The 18,438-nt window shown below is 40.2% G+C and overlaps 2 long non-coding RNA genes across 2 annotated transcripts; both read left to right on the forward strand.

The window, feature by feature from the left end:
• The first annotated feature begins 6,708 nt into the window (after positions 1-6,708).
• LOC141334087 (uncharacterized) lies at positions 6,709-8,126 on the forward strand. The gene is made up of 3 exons (XR_012355472.1): positions 6,709-6,872; positions 7,367-7,432; positions 7,783-8,126. It is a non-coding gene; the product is annotated as an uncharacterized lncRNA (long non-coding RNA).
• Positions 8,127-17,016: 8,890 nt separating this feature from the next.
• LOC141334088 (uncharacterized) lies at positions 17,017-17,676 on the forward strand. The gene is made up of 3 exons (XR_012355473.1): positions 17,017-17,131; positions 17,210-17,311; positions 17,565-17,676. It is a non-coding gene; the product is annotated as an uncharacterized lncRNA (long non-coding RNA).
• The last annotated feature ends 762 nt before the right edge of the window (positions 17,677-18,438 follow it).

Genomic DNA, 18,438 nt, shown 5'->3' on the forward strand with positions numbered 1-18,438 from the left:
ACTCAGAGCAGTTTATATCCCTGGACATCTCAATGTGGGAGCAGACGTCCTGTCGAGACAGGGGCTGAGGCCCGGGGAATGGAGACTCCACCCAGACGTGGTGGAAGTCCTCTGGAAGAAGTTTGGGAAAGCCCAAGTGGATCTTTTTGCGAGCCAGGAGACAACACATTGTCCCCTTTGGTTCTCTCTGTGTCATCCAGCTCCCCTGGGTCTGGATGCTATGGTACAGGCGTGGCCGAGGCTTCGCCTGTACGCATTTCCCCCGATCGCTCTGTTCCCGGGAGTTCTGGAAAGAGTGCGCCAGGACGGGATTCGCCTCCTGCTGGTGGCCCCGTTCTGGCCGGGTCGAGCCTGGTTCTCAGACCTGAGGTCTCTCCTAGACGGTCCGCCATGGGAAATCCCAGTCAGGAGAGATCTCCTCTCACAGGCAGGAGGGGCAATTCTGCACCCTCGCCCAGAGTTGTGGAAACTGTGGGCGTGGCCCCTGAGGGGGCACGACTCCTAGATTCCGGTCTCTCGACTGAGGTCGTTGAGACCATCCTTCAATCCAGAGCTCCCTCTACGAGAAAGACGTACACCAGGAAGTGGAATATGTTTGTCGCCTGGTGCAGGCAGCACCAAATCGAACCAGTTCACTGCCCGTTGGCTTCAGTGCTGGACTTCTTGCAAGCCCGCCTCTCGGCTGGCAATGCTCATTCTACTTTGAAGGGCTACGTGGCGGCCATAGATGCCTTCCACGCTCCCTTCGGTACTACTTCCCTTGGAAGACTTCCCCTGGTGTCACGATTTCTCCGTGGTGCACTGAGGCTGAGGCCCCCGTTGCGCTCACGTGTCCCTACGTGGGACCTGGCCGTGGTACTTGAGGCTCTTTGCAACCCTCCGTTTGAGCCTATGGAAGCAATTTCGGACAGGTTGTTGTCCTTTAAGACTGCCTTTCTGCTGGCGATCTCCTCTCTCAAGAGAGTGGGTGATCTACAGGCCCTTTCAGTGGCCCCCTCCTTTATCGACTTTGCCCCTGGAATGGTTAAAGCGTTTCTGCACCCTAAGCCGGGCTAAGCATTCATGTCAGGGGTTCCCCTGCAAGATATCTGTAACGCTGCGGGATGGTCCACGCCGCTTACATTTGCCAGGTTCTACGAACTGGATCTCCCCTATACTCCGGGCTCTATGGCCCTCCTCTCTGACGCTCCCTCTACGAGCAGAGCTGTCTAATTGTGTTTTACTCCAGCAGACTCCTCATGCTTGATAGCAACAACTACACTGGGCTACTTTCGCCCTTCCCTACGGGGGCTGGAGATATCATCTTAGGCTACTTTCGCCTTTTAAATACGGGCTACTTTCGCCCTCTACCCCGGGCTACTTTCGCCCTTTTCGCCACGGGCTACTTTCGTCCGTTGGCAAGTGAGACCCTCGTTTCACTCGGGCCACTTTGGCCCTTCAGACAAGCTGACACTATCTGCTCTGGGCTACTTCCGCCCATATATTCAGGTGGGCTAAGGCCCCCTCGTCTACCAGGGGCTACTGTCACCCCCTTTTAACACGGGCTACTGTCGCCCTCTACCTCGGGCTACTTCCGCCCTATTTCCAGCACGGCTGAGGCCGCAGTGTCATGCTTGGCAGCATTTATACTCTGGGCTACTTTCGCCCCTTACTCTGGGCTACTTTCGCCCTTTTCCACGGGCTACTTTCGCCCGCTTGCGAGTGAGGCTGAGGCCCTCGCATCACTCGGGCTACTTCCGCCCTGCTGATATCCATTCACGGCTGAGGCCGCTTTATGCTTGAGAGCAACTATACTCAGGGCTACTTTCGCCCCTTTTTTTGACGGGAGAGGCTGAGGCCTTCGCTCCATTCGGGCTACTTTCGCCCTTCTTCTAAGACGGCTAGGGCCGCACATTACTCAGGGCTACTTTCGCCCTTCTTTCATGGGCTACTTTCGCCCTTCTCTCTCCACCCGCTCCACACAGAGCAGGGCTTGGAATTCTGGCGGCGTGGGCATATCGTTCCCAAAGCGGAGTGACGCAGCTCGACGTTCCCGAAGGGGAACGCCTCGGGTTTCGTATGAAACCCTAGTTCCTCTAGGGAACGAGACGCTGCGTCGCTTACCACAATTCTGGCATCCCTGCAGCGCTCCTGGTGGCAGAAGCTGCCGGCTGCATTCACCGCATGTGCTTTATAGCTTCCTGGCTCCTGATGTCACCCCGTCCGTGACGTCATACGTAACTCTCTATTGGACTGATTTCACACGTGATTCAGAGCGTGGGCACGCTGGAGGCGTTCCCAAAGCGGAGTGACGCAGTGTCTCGTTCCCTAGAGGAACTAGGGTTTCATACGAAACCCGAGGCGTTTATCACACCTGAGTTCAGTTTCTCTAGCCACACCCAGGCCTGATTACTGCCACACCTGTTCACAATCAAGAAATCATAAATAGGACCTGCCTGAGTGAAGTAGACCAAAAGGTCCTCAAAAGCTACACATTTTGAGATCCAAAGAAATTCAGGAACAAATGAATAGGAAAGTAATTTGGACCTATCAGTTTGGAAAAGATTATAAAGCCATTTCTAAAGCTTTGGGACTCCAGCGAGCCATTATCTACAAATGGCGAAAACATGGATCAGTGGTGAACCTTCCCAGGAGTGGCCGCCAGACCAAAATTACCCCAAGAGTGCAGCGACGACTCATCCAAGAGGCCACAAAAGACCCCACAACAAAATCTAAAGAGCTTGCACAACTGCATGAAAGAGACTGGGCAAGAAGGGCCTGCATGGCAGAGTTCCCAGACAAAAACCACTGCTGAGCAAAAAGAACATAAAGGCTTGTCTCAGTTTTGCCAGAACACGTCTTGGTGATCCCCAAGACTTTTGGGAAAATACTCTGATGAGGGACCGGTCAAGACAAAAGTTGAAGTTTTTGGAAGGTGTGTGTCCCATTACATGTGGCGTGAAAGTAGCACATCATTTCAGAAAAAGAACATCATACCAACAGTAAAATATGGTGGCGGTAGTGTGATGGTCTGGGGCTGTTTTGCTGCTTCTGGACCTGGGGTACGTTTCCCAAAAGCATCGTTAGCTAACTATGATCGTTAGTTCCATTGAACTCTATTGGTAACGACGGAACTTTTGGGAAAGGCACCCCTGGACGACTTGCTGTGATAAATGGAACCATGAATTCTGCTGTCTACCAAAAAATCCTGAAGGACAATGTCCGGCCATCTGTTCGTGACCTCAAGCTGAAGCAAATTTGGGTTCTGCAGCAGGACAATGATCCAAAACACACCAGCAAATCCACCTCTGAATGGCTGAAGAAAAACAAAATGAACACTTGGCCAGTGGCCTACTCAAAGTCCTGACCTGAATCCTATTGAGATGCTGTGGCATGACCTTAAAAAGGCGGTTCATGCTCAAAAACCCTCCAATGTGGCTGAATTACAACAATTCTGCCAAGATGAGTGAGTCAAAATTCCTGCACAGTGCTGTAACAGACTCATTGCAAGTTATCGCACACACTTGATTGCAGTTGTTCCTGCTAAGGGTGGCCCAAAGAGTTAAGTTTAGGGGGCAAACACTTTTTCACACAGGGCCATGTGGGTTTGGATTTCCTTTCATAATAAAAAACCTTCATTCAAAAACTGTATGTTGTGTTTATTTGGTTATCCTTGATTAATATTTAAATTTGTTTGTTTGATTGATGATGATCTGAAACATTAAAGTGTGACACATGCAAAAAAATAAATAAATAAAAAAAAAAATTCAGGAAGGGGGCCAACACTTTTCCACACCACTGTATGTGTTTATTGTTTTAAATTTAGTATACTTGTACAGCACTTTAATAAACACTTGTTGTTTTTAAAAGTGATTTAAATTAGATAAATAAACTTTGACATTGACCTAACAGGTCAGTTTAACAGCCCGTTTTTTGATTGGCTAACATAATTGCCCCCTTAATAAAACCTCAGAAAGAATTGTTTGGGCATTTTATTCCCTAGGAGACAAAAATTGTACAGGAAAATTAAGATTAGTCTGTATATAGATTATAGATATATATAGATCCTAAACTCTGTCATTAGATTTTCTAGATTTTTTATTTATTAATTGTATAACGGCCAGCCTAAACTCTGTAGGGTACCGGCTGAGACGGATGTTAATTGTTTTGTGCCACTAAACTGGGGTTAACTTTTATTCCTTTTTTTCCCCACCTTAGACCTAACAGCGCTGAAATTGGAGAGGGAGGTACTGAATGAAACTGAAGATCAGTTTGAGAATCTTCATGATTTCGTATCTGGAGAAAAATCTTTTTGTTCCTTACAGTTTGAAAAGACTTCTAAACAAAAAAGAGCTCAAACTACAAACCTTGAAGTCCACCAGAAAATTCACACTACGGAGAACCCTTTTACCTGCCAACAGTGTGGAAAGAGTTTCACTCTAAAAGGAAGCCTTAACACACACATGAGAATTCACACCGGAGAGAAGCCTTACACATGCAAACAGTGTGGAAAGAGTTTCGCTCAAAGTGGAAACCTTGAAGTCCACCAGAAAATTCACACCATGGAGAGCCCTTTTACCTGCCAACAGTGTGGAAAGAGTTTCACTCAAAAAGGAAGCCTTAAAATTCACATGAGAGTTCACACTGGAGAGAGGCCTCACACATGCAAACAGTGTGGAAACTGTTTCAGTCAAAAAGGAAGCCTTGACAGGCACATGAAAATTCATAATAGAGAGAAGCCTAACAGATCCCCTTACTGTAGAAAGAGTTTCAAACAAAATGTATAGAATGGAGCATTCTAATTCACATTTAAAGTATTATGTTTTGTCCATAGTACACTTTAAGCTCAGTCCAACACAATATAGCTAGTTGACACGGTAATGCCAACACGGTCTCACCCCTATTCGTCACACACTGCCGTTTGGTCATTTTCCCCTCACGTCCATAAACTGACGTTGAGGGTACCCCCTCTTCGTCGCGTGGCACCGTAGAGGGTCATCCGATAGATTTGAATGCAAATCCCTCATCTTTGGATTTTGACGAAAGGGGGTTAGGCATCCAGATGAGAGCAGTTGCGTACAAATACCACGCAGAATCTTCTACGGCAATTACGTCACCAGCGAGGCTCAGTTCGACCAGTTCACCTGATACGTGGTGTACACCTTCAAGCAGGTAAGTGACCGCAACAATCTTTTCATTATTTTAATTATTTCACTGTTTCTGCATCACTTGCATGGGGTCATGTGTTAAAACGGAAGCTTAGTGGAACAGTTAGCGCGGCTGCTAAGTTAGCCTACGATTGACATTAGCCGAAGCTAACTTCTAACTCGTGCAGTTTGAAATCGATACATAAATAAAACTGTTTTTAATCATATTCACGTGGCTGAAATCAGCTCTACAAATCAACCAGCCTAGTATCGCGTATCATGTAAAAAGTCCGCACATTTACCATATTTTTACCATAGTAACGTTCACTGTTGCTCGACAATGTCATGTAAATGGATACAAACCACTAGCTTACTATGGTTTTACCACTGTAACTGTAGTCTTACTGTGGTATTTGTAGTATAAGCACAGTAACCACTAGCTTACTATGGTTTTACCACTGTAACTGTAGTTTTACTGTGGTATTTGTAGTATAAGCACACTAACCACTAGCTTACTATGGTTTTACCACTGTAACCGTAGTTTTACTGTGGTATTTGTAGTATAAGCACACTAACCACTAGCTTACTATGGTTTTACCACTGTAACCGTAGTTTTACTGTGGTATTTGTAGTATAAGCACAGTAACCACAAAGCTTACTATGGTTTTACCACTGTAACCGTAGTTTTACTGTGGTATTTGTAGTATAAGCACAGTAACCACTAGCTTACTATGGTTTTACCACTGTAACTGTAGTTTTACTGTGGTATTTGTAGTATAAGCACACTAACCACTAGCTTACTATGGTTTTACCACTGTAACTGTAGTTTTACTGTGGTATTTGTAGGATATGCACACTAACCTCTAGCTTACTATGGTTTTACCACTGTAACTGTAGTTTTACTGTGGTATTTGTAGTTTAAGCACACTAACCTCTAGCTTACTATGGTTTTACCACTGTAACCGTAGTTTTACTGTGGTATTTGTAGTATAAGCACACTAACCACAAAGCTTACTATGGTTTTACCACTGTAACCGTAGTTTTACTGTGGTATTTGTAGGATATGCACACTAACCACAAAGCTTACTATGGTTTTTTGATTTTACGGTATACTATTTGTAAAGCACAGTAACCACAATGCTTACCACACTTTTAAAAAGTTTTTGTGAAGTAATTATAATTCAGTATTTTTTTTTTCTGTCTTGCAGTTATGTCAGATCACCTACTCCAGGAGCTCTTTTAAGAAGCCATCTCTGATAAAAGCCATCACTGTATGAACTGTAATCCATAATTAATCTACACATAGTTTTGCTCTCTCTCTTTCTGTGATTTATCATGACATTTTTAAAATCTCATAATTTTGACCAATTCTGTCAGAAAGCTGCTAGAATTAACAGGGAACTTGAACTCAAAGCTCCCAATGCTGATCTTGAAGAAGCTGTCAAAGAGGCTAAACAAGTCCTTCAATGATTCAGTCTTTCACAGTAATGTTGAAGACATTTAGCTATAACTGATTTGCTTTAATCAACGCATCCTTATTTTAGGTGTTGATAATAACTTTCCTTACAGTCCTTCCTCTCAAATATTTTGGTCACAGATTTTGTTTAGCACATTGTCTCAACATGTGTGTATTTCTCTTTGTTTCAGGGTAAAGGGAAGACCAAAGGAAGGCCTGTCATGGGATTTGAATTGGGCCATGTTGTGCATTTATGGAAAAGACCAAAAGCAAAGGCAAACATTCCAATGGTATGTCAATGTTGGTCTGAGCACCTTGACTGAACTGTACTGTAGTTACATTTTGTGCAGCATCTTTACATACCCTACAGCCTCATCAGAAAGAACAACCAACAAAGTGTCATGTCGAAATATTAATAACTAATACAATTTACCAAGCCTTGCATGTCTACTGATTTTTATTTTATTTTTTTCACTTCTAGTCAACACTCACTCCTATCTCTAACTTGTCATGTGAGAAATCAGACCTTCAGTTAATTTGGCCAAATCAGATCACTTAAAGCTGTTCACACCAAGAGCAAGAATTATAATGACTAACACACTAACAGAAAATAACATTTTTTTTATTATAAGCGTGTGCTGCAGTTATGTTGTCTGCATTTAAATGCTCAGGCTATTTATAGTGTGGTGGATTTTGATTGGCTGTCAATGTTTTGGAATCTGGAAAAATCTGTTCTGAAAGAGATTCCAACCATATTGTTTCTGTGTCATTTTATGTCAAATAGCTGTGGTGTGGACTCATCCTTGGTGTGAAGAGGCCTTTAAACTGCTTACAACAAAACCATCAGCAGGTAATTATATTTCATTTTAGTTTGCTGTTAAATAATTGTTTTTTTTTTCTAATGCTGCTTTCTTCTCATTTTGTTAAACTTACACAATTCTGCCTATTTCTCTTCATCTTATTTCTTTACTCCCTCACTTAACACATTATTTTGTGCTCTGTTGAAAAATAGAAGCTTAGAGTTTGCAAGATGGCCTTTTCTCAGACTCTGAATAGAAATGTATACAGATGAACTCAGGAGCCTGCTAGAGTTGCCAGGGAACTTGAGCTTGAAGTATATAATTATAACTGCTTAATTTATATGTTTAAACAACAATAATAATTAACAATTGGGTCAATAAATATTGTATTGTTTTAAAGCTGAAGACCAAAAAATGCAAAGAAAATCAGTCCCAGCAAGCCAGTCCTGATGAATGAGGAATGAACATGGTCTTCTTGTGCCCAAACACAGAGCTGAAAAGTTGCACATTTCCACTGGTATGTATGTATGTATGTATGTATGTATGTATGTATGTATGCAATACATCAAGCAATGTAGTTACATGGGTTAGGGTTATATGGGGTATAGCAATTGATGTTAATCTCTCAAAAGACAGCAGTTACCATTTTCACATGCACTTCTTTTTTTTATAGCTCCTATAATTGGCATATCAACTGTGCTATCATCTCCAATTCCATTATCTGGAATTTGGGCAGGATTGGCCAAATATGGTGAGTACTGACACCTGCACCTATTCATCAACACTATTTCTCTGGAAATATTGTTGACTTATTGTTTTGTCTGTTTGTTTGAAGGAGGATGAAGCCAGTTGACGATATCAATTCAATGGCCACCAGATGCAGCATTGCAGCCTGAAACCACCAGTTAACTGCGATGAAGACTGCATTCCTGAACATCTCTACTGTGACAGCTCAGATGTTACGGTCCATAAAAGTAAACTTCACTGTTTACTCAGTTGTTTCAACTGAACAACTGCAAAATAGTTGTGAAGGGATCCTTTTGGCCCATATCTCCAACAAGAATCAATGGTAAGTCCAATGCAATTAAAAATAAAAATATATATTGTTTATTGATTTACAACACCCTAAATACATGTTATGTCCCTCCAGGATATTTACATCAGTTGGTGTGTGAGGAAAGCACAGAGGACCATCAGAGACTCCAGCCACCAGAGCCATGGATTACTCTCATCGTTACCATCAGGCAGAAGTTATTGCAGAACCTGCACCAGCAGACACATTTTTCCACAGGCAATTAGACTGCACTGAACTTGTACCAGAAACAATACACAGCACATCAAGCTCATATGCACAGCACTCTAATGCCTCGTTTCCACTGAGCGGTACGGTACGGTACGGTACGGAACGGAACGGTACGCATTTATTTGCGTTTTCACTATCAAAAGTTGTGAATGGTACCAAAATGCCGAACTGTACCGTACCACTTTTTGGGTACCCTTCCGTTGTGGTACCTAGCACAGTGGAACGGTACTAAAGGGTGGAGCTAGACTCACTGCAGAGCGTTGATTGGTTGACAGAGAATCGTCACTTGCGCGTGCTACAGAACGACAACGCAACACAAGAGGCGCCATTTTTAAAACACACACAACACCTTGCAAAACAATGCCACCGCGAAACATAACTCGCGAATGTCCTCCATTGATGTTTGCGGTCTTAGCTTTCTTCTTTGCGCGAGAATGGCGTCAAGCTACTTTCCGTCATACACCACGTCTATCAAGTGACGTTATCACTACTTTCCGGCATACACCACGCCTATCAAGTAAGGGTACTGTCGGCAGTGGAAACGCTAGCCAATTCATGGTTTTCCGACCCGACCCGTACCGTACTGTACCGTACCACTCAGTGGAAACGAGGCATAATAGATGCACTGTCTGGACTCTAACTCACTATTATTCTGCACCATGACATTCTGTTTGCACTAATTCATTCCACACTGCGCTGCAAAGGTATGCGTACTGTGATTATTGTTTTAATTTCATGATCTCTGTATAGCATACTATTTACCATATTGTTCTCTACCTGTATTGAGTCCCTTATATGTGTGTGTTGCCTATATATTGAACATTTGTTGTCTTTACTGTCATGCTGCAGTTTGCACAAAAAAATGTCACCGCCTGTACACTTGTGATCATGGTATTGTGAAAATAAAGTGATATGATTTGAATTGGTCACATGTCTTTTGTCCGTCAGTTGTACTGTAGTGTGATGAATAACAACCGAAATTGTTCATGACATGGAAGGGGATTATTAAGATAGGGATATGGATAAGCAAGAGGAAGAAAACCAAGAGAGCTCTGATGATGAGCAGGAAACTGAATGTGATTCTATGATGCTGAAGACATTTAACCATGCATGCATTTGGGAGGCTTCATCTGGTTAAAATAATATGGTTTTAACATAACCCATTTTTATTTCTCTTGAATATCATTTGTCTTAATATGTTACTGTATCTGTCTTAGTGATGTATTGCACAAAGTATTGGATAATAACGTATGGTAAATATTCTTTATTAGGAATGGTGTTTGGTAAATACACCATTTAGCTTAGTTAACAATACACATAATTACCATGAGTGTTTTAATTAAGATGTGACATTTGGTCATATTAATGACCTTCATTACATGAAGGGAAGGCTGAAAGATTCATTAGAAGAGACTGCGTGGACTATATTGCTATATACAGGCACTTTATGCACAGCTGAGGGTGATGGACCAGGGAAAGATCAACATGAATCCTGTACTGTATAATAAATAAGATGAGCATGCACATTACTGATGTTTTGCAAAGATGGACAAAGGACAAAGATGAGGAATATTTGACAAAGATACAAATGATGTCTTTTATATTATGATCCTTTGCATTGAATGAATTGTATGGCTTTTGCATAAACCACACTGTCTGTACCTTTTCTTACTGAATGACACACTGACATTGTGTGATAGTACAAAGAAGCGTCACAATATGTATTGGTTGTTTAAACTGGTGTCTTAATTTCCTGTCATCACTGTGTTCTTGCTCCTGATCTAATGAAATAAATGGAGCGCAATTCAAATAGGAAATGTCTATTCTTATTCTAAGATAACTATGACTTGCAACTTACATATTGGCAAATTGTTGAAAAGACAATCTAAAAAATGTGACTCAGCACAGTGTGTTGTCCATGATGAGAATAGATTTGTGTGTTTTTACTGCCCTTCCATCTCCAGGGGCTCAGTAGAGTCCCATGGAAGAGCAAAAAAATGAACATTTCAAATGGCTGTAAATCAGTGTCTGATTATAATGTCAAAGAGAAAATTGGCAGGACAACTACTTATGCTATGTTAATTACATAATGTTGGACACAGTTTTCAAACATACATGGAAATGTGGTATAAAGGTGTTTTAAAAAGTGATCTTAGTAAAAAAACAAATTTCAGCCTGCCTCTTAAATATGTCATAGATATTTACACAATGAACATGTTTAGATAAACCTTTGTTCAAAAAAGATTGCATTTTCCACTATTTTAATATTAAACATTTTAAACTACATTACCCACAAACCTCTTCCATTCTATCTATAGAACACGAAAAAAATGGCGCTGTTATTTGTAGTTTAAGATCTGCTTAGGGTTAGGATCTCTGTAAATTAGGAAGTTCTCACAACATAGCAACACTTCGTTGTTAACTGAAGGTATTACTAATGTAATAATAAGAGCAACACGGACTTTGCAACATTAAGCGTTGTTTTTCATTTGGATTAAAAGATAGTCCAATCACAGCGAGTTCCAAATGGCAACCCAATTGAGCAGAGTCGTCTCACTTACTTGTCCACATATGGTCATTTATAACAGGTTCTTCCGGGTTCTTGTGGCAAATACAGATAATCAGTTAAATATTTATTTGTCCCCACTCAACATAAAACTGGAACAACAGATTGGATTGTTTGGTTAACTTGATGCAGCAATAGATTTGATTACTGGGATAATTTTTTTTTTTTTTTTAAATAAGGGCATAATGGTTCCCATTGTAAATTATGTTCACACTAATATAAATGTATGTACAATATTTAAACTCAAAACTTAGATATAAATTGCTGTGAACAATAATTCAAAATATTTAATTTGCTTTCAAAACAAAAAAAACATGCACCTCTAATGATTATTTAAACATGAAGCTTTTTCCTACTGTTTAATTTAGCTTCTGTAACATTTAGTGTATTAAGGGTAAACAATGAATCACTTCTGTTTCCTGGAAATGGACCTTACAAAATTGCAATTCTTAGACCTGACAGATGAACTATAAGAATAAAATAATGAATCACACATTTTGTAGTCATTTCCCAATGTTTATTGACATCAAACTTTTCACAGATAAACAGTGCCCAGAACAGCATTCTCTCTCTCCAGTTTGTGCCATTACGAAAGAAAAAAAAAAAGACAAAACAAGTAGTTGATTGTATTTGAAATGCATTTGCATAGAGGTAATTAAAAAATAGGCAATAGAAAACCCCTTAAAAAGATTGTCTAATATTCAAAAATAAAAAGAGAATTTGTTTACAGAAAACGTTAAGATGCCAGATAATATTCAATGCTTATGTTTAACAAACTAATAGGCCAAAAAAAAATGATTAGAACAATACTTCAATATTTTACAATTATTACCTTTAAAAATATATCTCTCCTGTAATTGTTGTTTGCTTCTATTGTGACTAAATGCAAGACAAATTATTGGTTAATAACAATTAAAATATAAAGATAAAGATAAAGATACGTTATTGTCATTGTAGTTATACAACGAAATTTGTTTGGTAGCTCAAAAAGACCAGCAGCAATAAAACAAGAAAGCAGCACAGATAAACATATTAAACATAGTAAAATTATGAAATAAATAAATGTATAAAATAAATAAAATAAAAAGGCACTTAGTATAGTAAAAGACAAAGAAATTTAAGGAATAGAAATGTAACAGTATTTACAGTGTGCTAGTTAAGTACAAATATGAATGTCCCATAAAATATTATTATTATTTAACTTTCTCCTCTACAGTCAACACTCCCATCTCTACTGTGGTCACTCCTGTCACTATCACTGTATATGTATATACATAAGTAGTCTGTGAGAAATCCTGCAAGACAGGAAGAAAGAGAATTTATCACATGATGAACAACAAAAACATTGACAACAGATGGCAGATGACTGTAGCGTGTAAACAGAACGCTATCGTCCGTTGGTGTGGATGCTAAAATAGTTCTTATTGTTGTTCTTGCTCTTGGTATGAACCGCTTTAAGCAATCTGATTTGGCCAAATTTACCAATGATCTGATTTGTGACAAGATAAACTAGCATTTCCAGACTTGTGCTTCTTAGACAGATGTGTTAAATAAAAATCAACATAGAAAAAAAAGGCTCTGAGCCTCTGAGGTGTGGGCAGATATCATGTACTGTTAGAACAGGAAGAGGCAGTGCCAATTTGTAAAGGTTAATATAGAGAGAATACAATGGACTTAATATGAACTGGATTGGTATAAACACTCTGACTACTTACAATGGACACAATTAACATGAGAGTTGAGGCAATGGCCAATGACAGAAGTAAAAGTGAAAAATCTGAGAATTTTGTTTGAGTACACTTGTACAATATCATATATATATTGATATATGATATTGCAGTACAGTTCAGTCAAGGTGCTCAGACCAACATTGACATACCATTGGAATGTTTGCCTTTGCTTTTGGTCTTTTCCATAAATGCACAACATGGCCCAATTCAAATCCCATGACAGGCCTTCCTTTGGTCTTCCCTTTACCCTGAAACAAAGAGAAATACACACATGTTGAGACAATGTGCTAAACAAAATCTGTGACCAAAATATTTGAGAGGAAGGACTGTAAGGAAAGTTATTATTAACACCTAAAATAAGGATGCGTTGATTAAAGCAAATCAGTTATAGCTAAATGTCTTCAACATTACTGTGAAAGATTGAATCATTGAAGGACTTGTTTAGCCTCTTTGACAGCTTCTTCAAGATCAGCATTGGGAGCTTTGAGTTCAAGTTCCCTGTTAATTCTAGCAGCTTTCTGACAGAATTGGTCAAAATTATGAGATTTTAAAAATGTCATGATAAGTCACAGAAAGAGAGAGAGCAAAACTATGTGTAGATTAATTATGGATTACAGTTCATACAGTGATGGCTTTTACCAGAGATGGCTTCTTAAAAGTAGGGATGCACCGATACGAATCGGCCGATCATGCTTGCTCGTTTTGTCAGTAAAGCCGGTTCTGTAATCAGCGGTAAATGCCATCAGGTGCGTGATTTCACGTTGAGCCGTATATACTACACACAGCCGTTGTTTACCGACGAGCTGCGCAAATCAATGTTCATTATCAGTGTGAATGTGCGCAGCTCGTCAGTGAACAACGGCTGTGTGTAGTATATACGGCTCAACGTGAAATCACGCACCTGATGGCATTTACCGCTGATTACAGAACCGGCTTTACTGACAAAACGTGCAAGTGATCGGCCGATACGGATCGATGCATCCCTACTTAAAAGAGCTCCTGGAGTAGGTGATCTGACATAACTGCAAGACAGAAAAAAAAAATACTGAATTATAATTACTTCACAAAAACTTTTTAAAGTGTGGTAAGCATTGTGGTTACTGTGCTTTACAAATAGTATACCGTAAAATCAAAAAACCATAGTAAGCTTTGTGGTTAGTGTGCATATCCTACAAATACCACAGTAAAACTACAGTTACAGTGGTAAAACCATAGTAAGCTTTGTGGTTAGTGTGCTTATACTACAAATACCACAGTAAAACTACAGTTACAGTGGTAAAACCATAGTAAGCTTTGTGGTTAGTGTGCTTATACTACAAATACCACAGTAAAACTACAGTTACAGTGGTAAAACCATAGTAAGCTTTGTGGTTAGTGTGCTTATACTACAAATACCACAGTAAAACTACAGTTACAGTGGTAAAACCATAGTAAGCTAGTGGTTAGTGTGCTTATACTACAAATACCACAGTAAGACTACAGTTACAGTGGTAAAACCATAGTAAGCTAGTGGTTAGTGTGCATTTACATGACATTGTCGAGCAACAGTGAACGTTACTATGGTAAAAATATGGTAAATGTGCGGACTTTTTACATGATACGCGATACTAGGCTGGTTGATTTGTAGAGCTGATTTCAGCCACGTGAATATGATTAAAAACAGTTTTATTTATGTATCGATTTCAAACTGCACGAGTTAGAAGTTAGCTTCGGCTAATGTCAATCGTAGGCTAACTTAGCAGCCGCGCTAACTGTTCCACTAAGCTTCCGTTTTAACACATGACCCCATGCAAGTGATGCAGAAACAGTGAAATAATTAAAATAATGAAAAGATTGTTGCGGTCACTTACCTGCTTGAAGGTGTACACCACGTATCAGGTGAACTGGTCGAACTGAGCCTCGCTGGTGACGTAATTGCCGTAGAAGATTCTGCGTGGTATTTGTATGGAACTGCTCTCATCTGGATGCCTAACCCCCTTTCGTCAAAATCCAAAGATGAGGGATTTGCATTCAAATCTATCGGATGACCCTCTACGGTGCCACGCGACGAAGAGGGGGTACCCTCAACGTCAGCTTATGGACGTGAGGGGAAAATGACCAAACGGCAGTATGTGACGAATAGGGGTGAGACCGTGTTGGGAGGGGAGACGGATGGCTCTTCAAATGAGCTTAGAACATGCTCTGACTGAAGCCAGAGTAGGTGCTTTTTAGGTGTTGAATTTTAAGATGCAGAGAAGTAGAGTGCCTACATCGGGTCCTATTCTATGTATTGCCATGTACAAAAAACCACTATCCATTGTATAATAATTGAAGAAATGTTTAGGCTATAATAATTACTCTGTAGCTTATCAGAAAACAGTATTAAAAGGCTATTATATAAGCCTAGGTACCTCAGACTCATTCAGTCTGTTATTGCATCTAGCTGCTCTCAATTCTCAAACATTTTCATGAAAGGGTTGTAGAGTTGTTTTTTACTTTTGAACTCCATGGTCCAGCCAAACTCAATGCATTGATCAAGGATTCTTTCTTGAATCACCCCCCCCCCCCTCCCCCCCTCAAAATATAGAGGGTATGATAAGAGTTTTTTCATATCCATTGCATCTTTTGTTAAAAATAAATTAACAGCCTAATCATGATTTTGACTTCAACCCCCAGAAAGAATCTGAGGAGCAGAGGCAAGTTGCCCCACCGTCAGTCCCAAAAAGGGTGCGTTTAGGGCTTGGCAAGCCAAGAGGGAGGCGTGGAGGACGGCCCAAAGCTTCAGCTACAGGTATTAATTTAATACTAATAGTAATTGGTTACACATTATTGTCAAGAAATCAAGTTGTGTTGCTGGTAGACTTAAGTAACATGTACTTGTATCCAGATAATGAGCCCATTATAATGAGGTTGAACCATGTGGAATATGTTTATACTGTTATCAAATCAAATACTGCATAAACATATTCCACATGGTTCAACTTCTTATTGCATCCACAGGTTAACTGTACTATTATTTACATCTATTATTTCCAAGTTCTGTTGTTATTCATTTTTTAAATGTAATTTCCCCTGTATTTGAAATGTATAGATATGTAGATTCAACCCAAAAAGTATGCATTGGTGGTCTAACTTGGTTTTATTCCTCTGTGTGCTGTTGTACAGTAGTTAGACACAACCAGATCAGGAACTGCCTGCTCACTGAAGAGCTTCCTGCAGCCAGTCTTGATCCTCAAGTGGAATTTGGTCAAATATAGTCAAATACATTTAAATTATTATTAGGTAATTTTCCGTGCCTAGTTACCTGTGGCGGTTTTCGGGTTTTAAGGTTTTTTTTATAAACCAGCAAAGCCACGAATTGTGTCCACAATAGGCTGAATCCTATTATTTAACCACTTTTTGTAGTAGTTTCAAGTTCGTCCCAATAGAAATTCCATCTCAATTTTCACTTTGATACAATTTACCCTGATCCATGTTTCAAACTATACTGAATTTGGCCCTAGACTGTGGGAAAGTTGATTTGGAAAAGTTCTGAAATTGATGTTAATGAAAGCATTGGCAAGATATTTACCCATTATTATGAAATAGTGGGTCTGCATAGAAATGGTCCTTTGTCAATTAAATTAATATTTGTCTTTGCAGAAAAAAACATGGAGAGCCTCTCTGCTATGATTTCTGACTCCCCTGAAATCCAGAGGGCATCATCATCATGGACTTTCAGGCAGCAGCAAGCCTCACAAAGATGGAAGGAGGCAAGGCCATTCCACCTTAAATGCCTCATCCAAACTCAGGATGTTGGCCAACCATTTTGTAGCCATTGCAGCAAGCCTGCGGTTGTTAGGTGAGATCTCATTAATGTTCTTTCATACTTTGTAGGTTTTTTGAGTGCATCACTAATTGATGTCTTCATGTTTCGGATAAACTGCATTTTTATAGTGGAATCAGGGCTGTATCAAAGAGCTGATTCAATGACTAAATTGGTTCATAGATTTCGTTCCTAGATGCAGAGAGTGTCTACCAGATCAGTGGTTCTGTGAAACCTGCGATACCGAGAATCACAGGAGATGGCCACTCCACGACAGGGAGTCAGTCCTTGAGGGCTTTTTTAAAGCTATTCCCCCATCCACATATTTTGTAAGAGGGGAAGGAGGATACAGCTCACACGACCAAGGTAGGTAATTGCAAAACTCTTTTGTACTCTTGTCTAATAAATCTGGTAGGCTAATTTTGTGTTTCTTTCCTTTACTAGCTTGTATTTTGCCAACGGTGAGAGTGACTCAAAAATGTCCCTGTGAAGTCCCCAGCATAACTGTGTCACCTGGCAAAGCAGTCATTTTAATTTCCATCAATGGTAATATTTCCAAACTCTGATCTTTTTTCTATATTTAGCTTCCCCCCTTTTTTGGCTTTGCTTTGCAATGAAAACAGCAGTACTCAAAAATTGCAGAATACATCTTGTCACTATGATAAATCAAAAGAAATATACTAATTTAAACTATGCTGGTGTGATTCTACTCAAGATGTAGTCCAAGTGTCTTAAAGTGTGCCAGCTAATTGTTTCTAAAAGCTCAGGTATCCATGGGTTTGTTTTCTTATAATCCAAGGGCGTTATGACATGCACCAGCCATTGTTTGCATGCCAAACATGCCAGCAGCAGTGGGCTCCAGAGTTCATGGACCTCGTAAACAGTGGATATTGGCCAGCTTCCACCAGTTCTTCTATTTTGTATTCCCTCAACCTTTTCAGCAGTGTAAGAGAACTGAAAGTCATCGCGCCGGCACTGTCCAGACAAGCCTTTGCAAAGCTGCTGGAGCATCGTACAAAGTGTGGTGGGCGGGTAAATGTTCACCATATTATAGAATTGTTTAACATATGCAGACATCTCCGAAGTAACAATTAATATAATGCATCTTTCAGTCAGGACCAGTGTGCGGGGACACGCTGCAGCGCAGCTTCCTGGAGTTTTCCTATTGTGCTTTTGAGGAAGATAACTTGTCCTGCGGTGCACCTTTTACCTGCCCCGCTTGCACTCCAGACATGCTGGCAATCTCTGTGGATGGCAACAGGAAGCTATACCGGTTTCTCCGAAACGGAAGTTGATATTTTTTTTTATTCCAGTATAGATTGATCTAGATTTTTTTTAGATTCTATATTCAGCATGGATAAATTTTCTGTTTCGTTTGTTCCTCAGCTCCGACTCTTCGTTTTTTGAAGGGGCATTTATCGCAGAAGACACATCTGTGTCTGCATTTGTTGATGTCTTGCATAAAGCTATGAAACAGGCAGGTTTCAAATTATTTGTTAATTAAATTACTATTTTTTTCCAGATTTTCGTTGCATTGGTGAAAAACTGCCCTCAACTTCAAAATACAAGGTGCATATACAGTATGTTTATAGTGTGTTTCATTTACATCACAGCTACCTGGACAAGGCAGATGTGGGAGCTCCTCGTGGACAGCAGCGAAGGAGACTTCTAGG

This window comes from Garra rufa, chromosome 4 (genome assembly GCF_049309525.1).
Source record: "Garra rufa chromosome 4, GarRuf1.0, whole genome shotgun sequence".
NCBI lineage: Eukaryota > Metazoa > Chordata > Actinopteri > Cypriniformes > Cyprinidae > Garra > Garra rufa.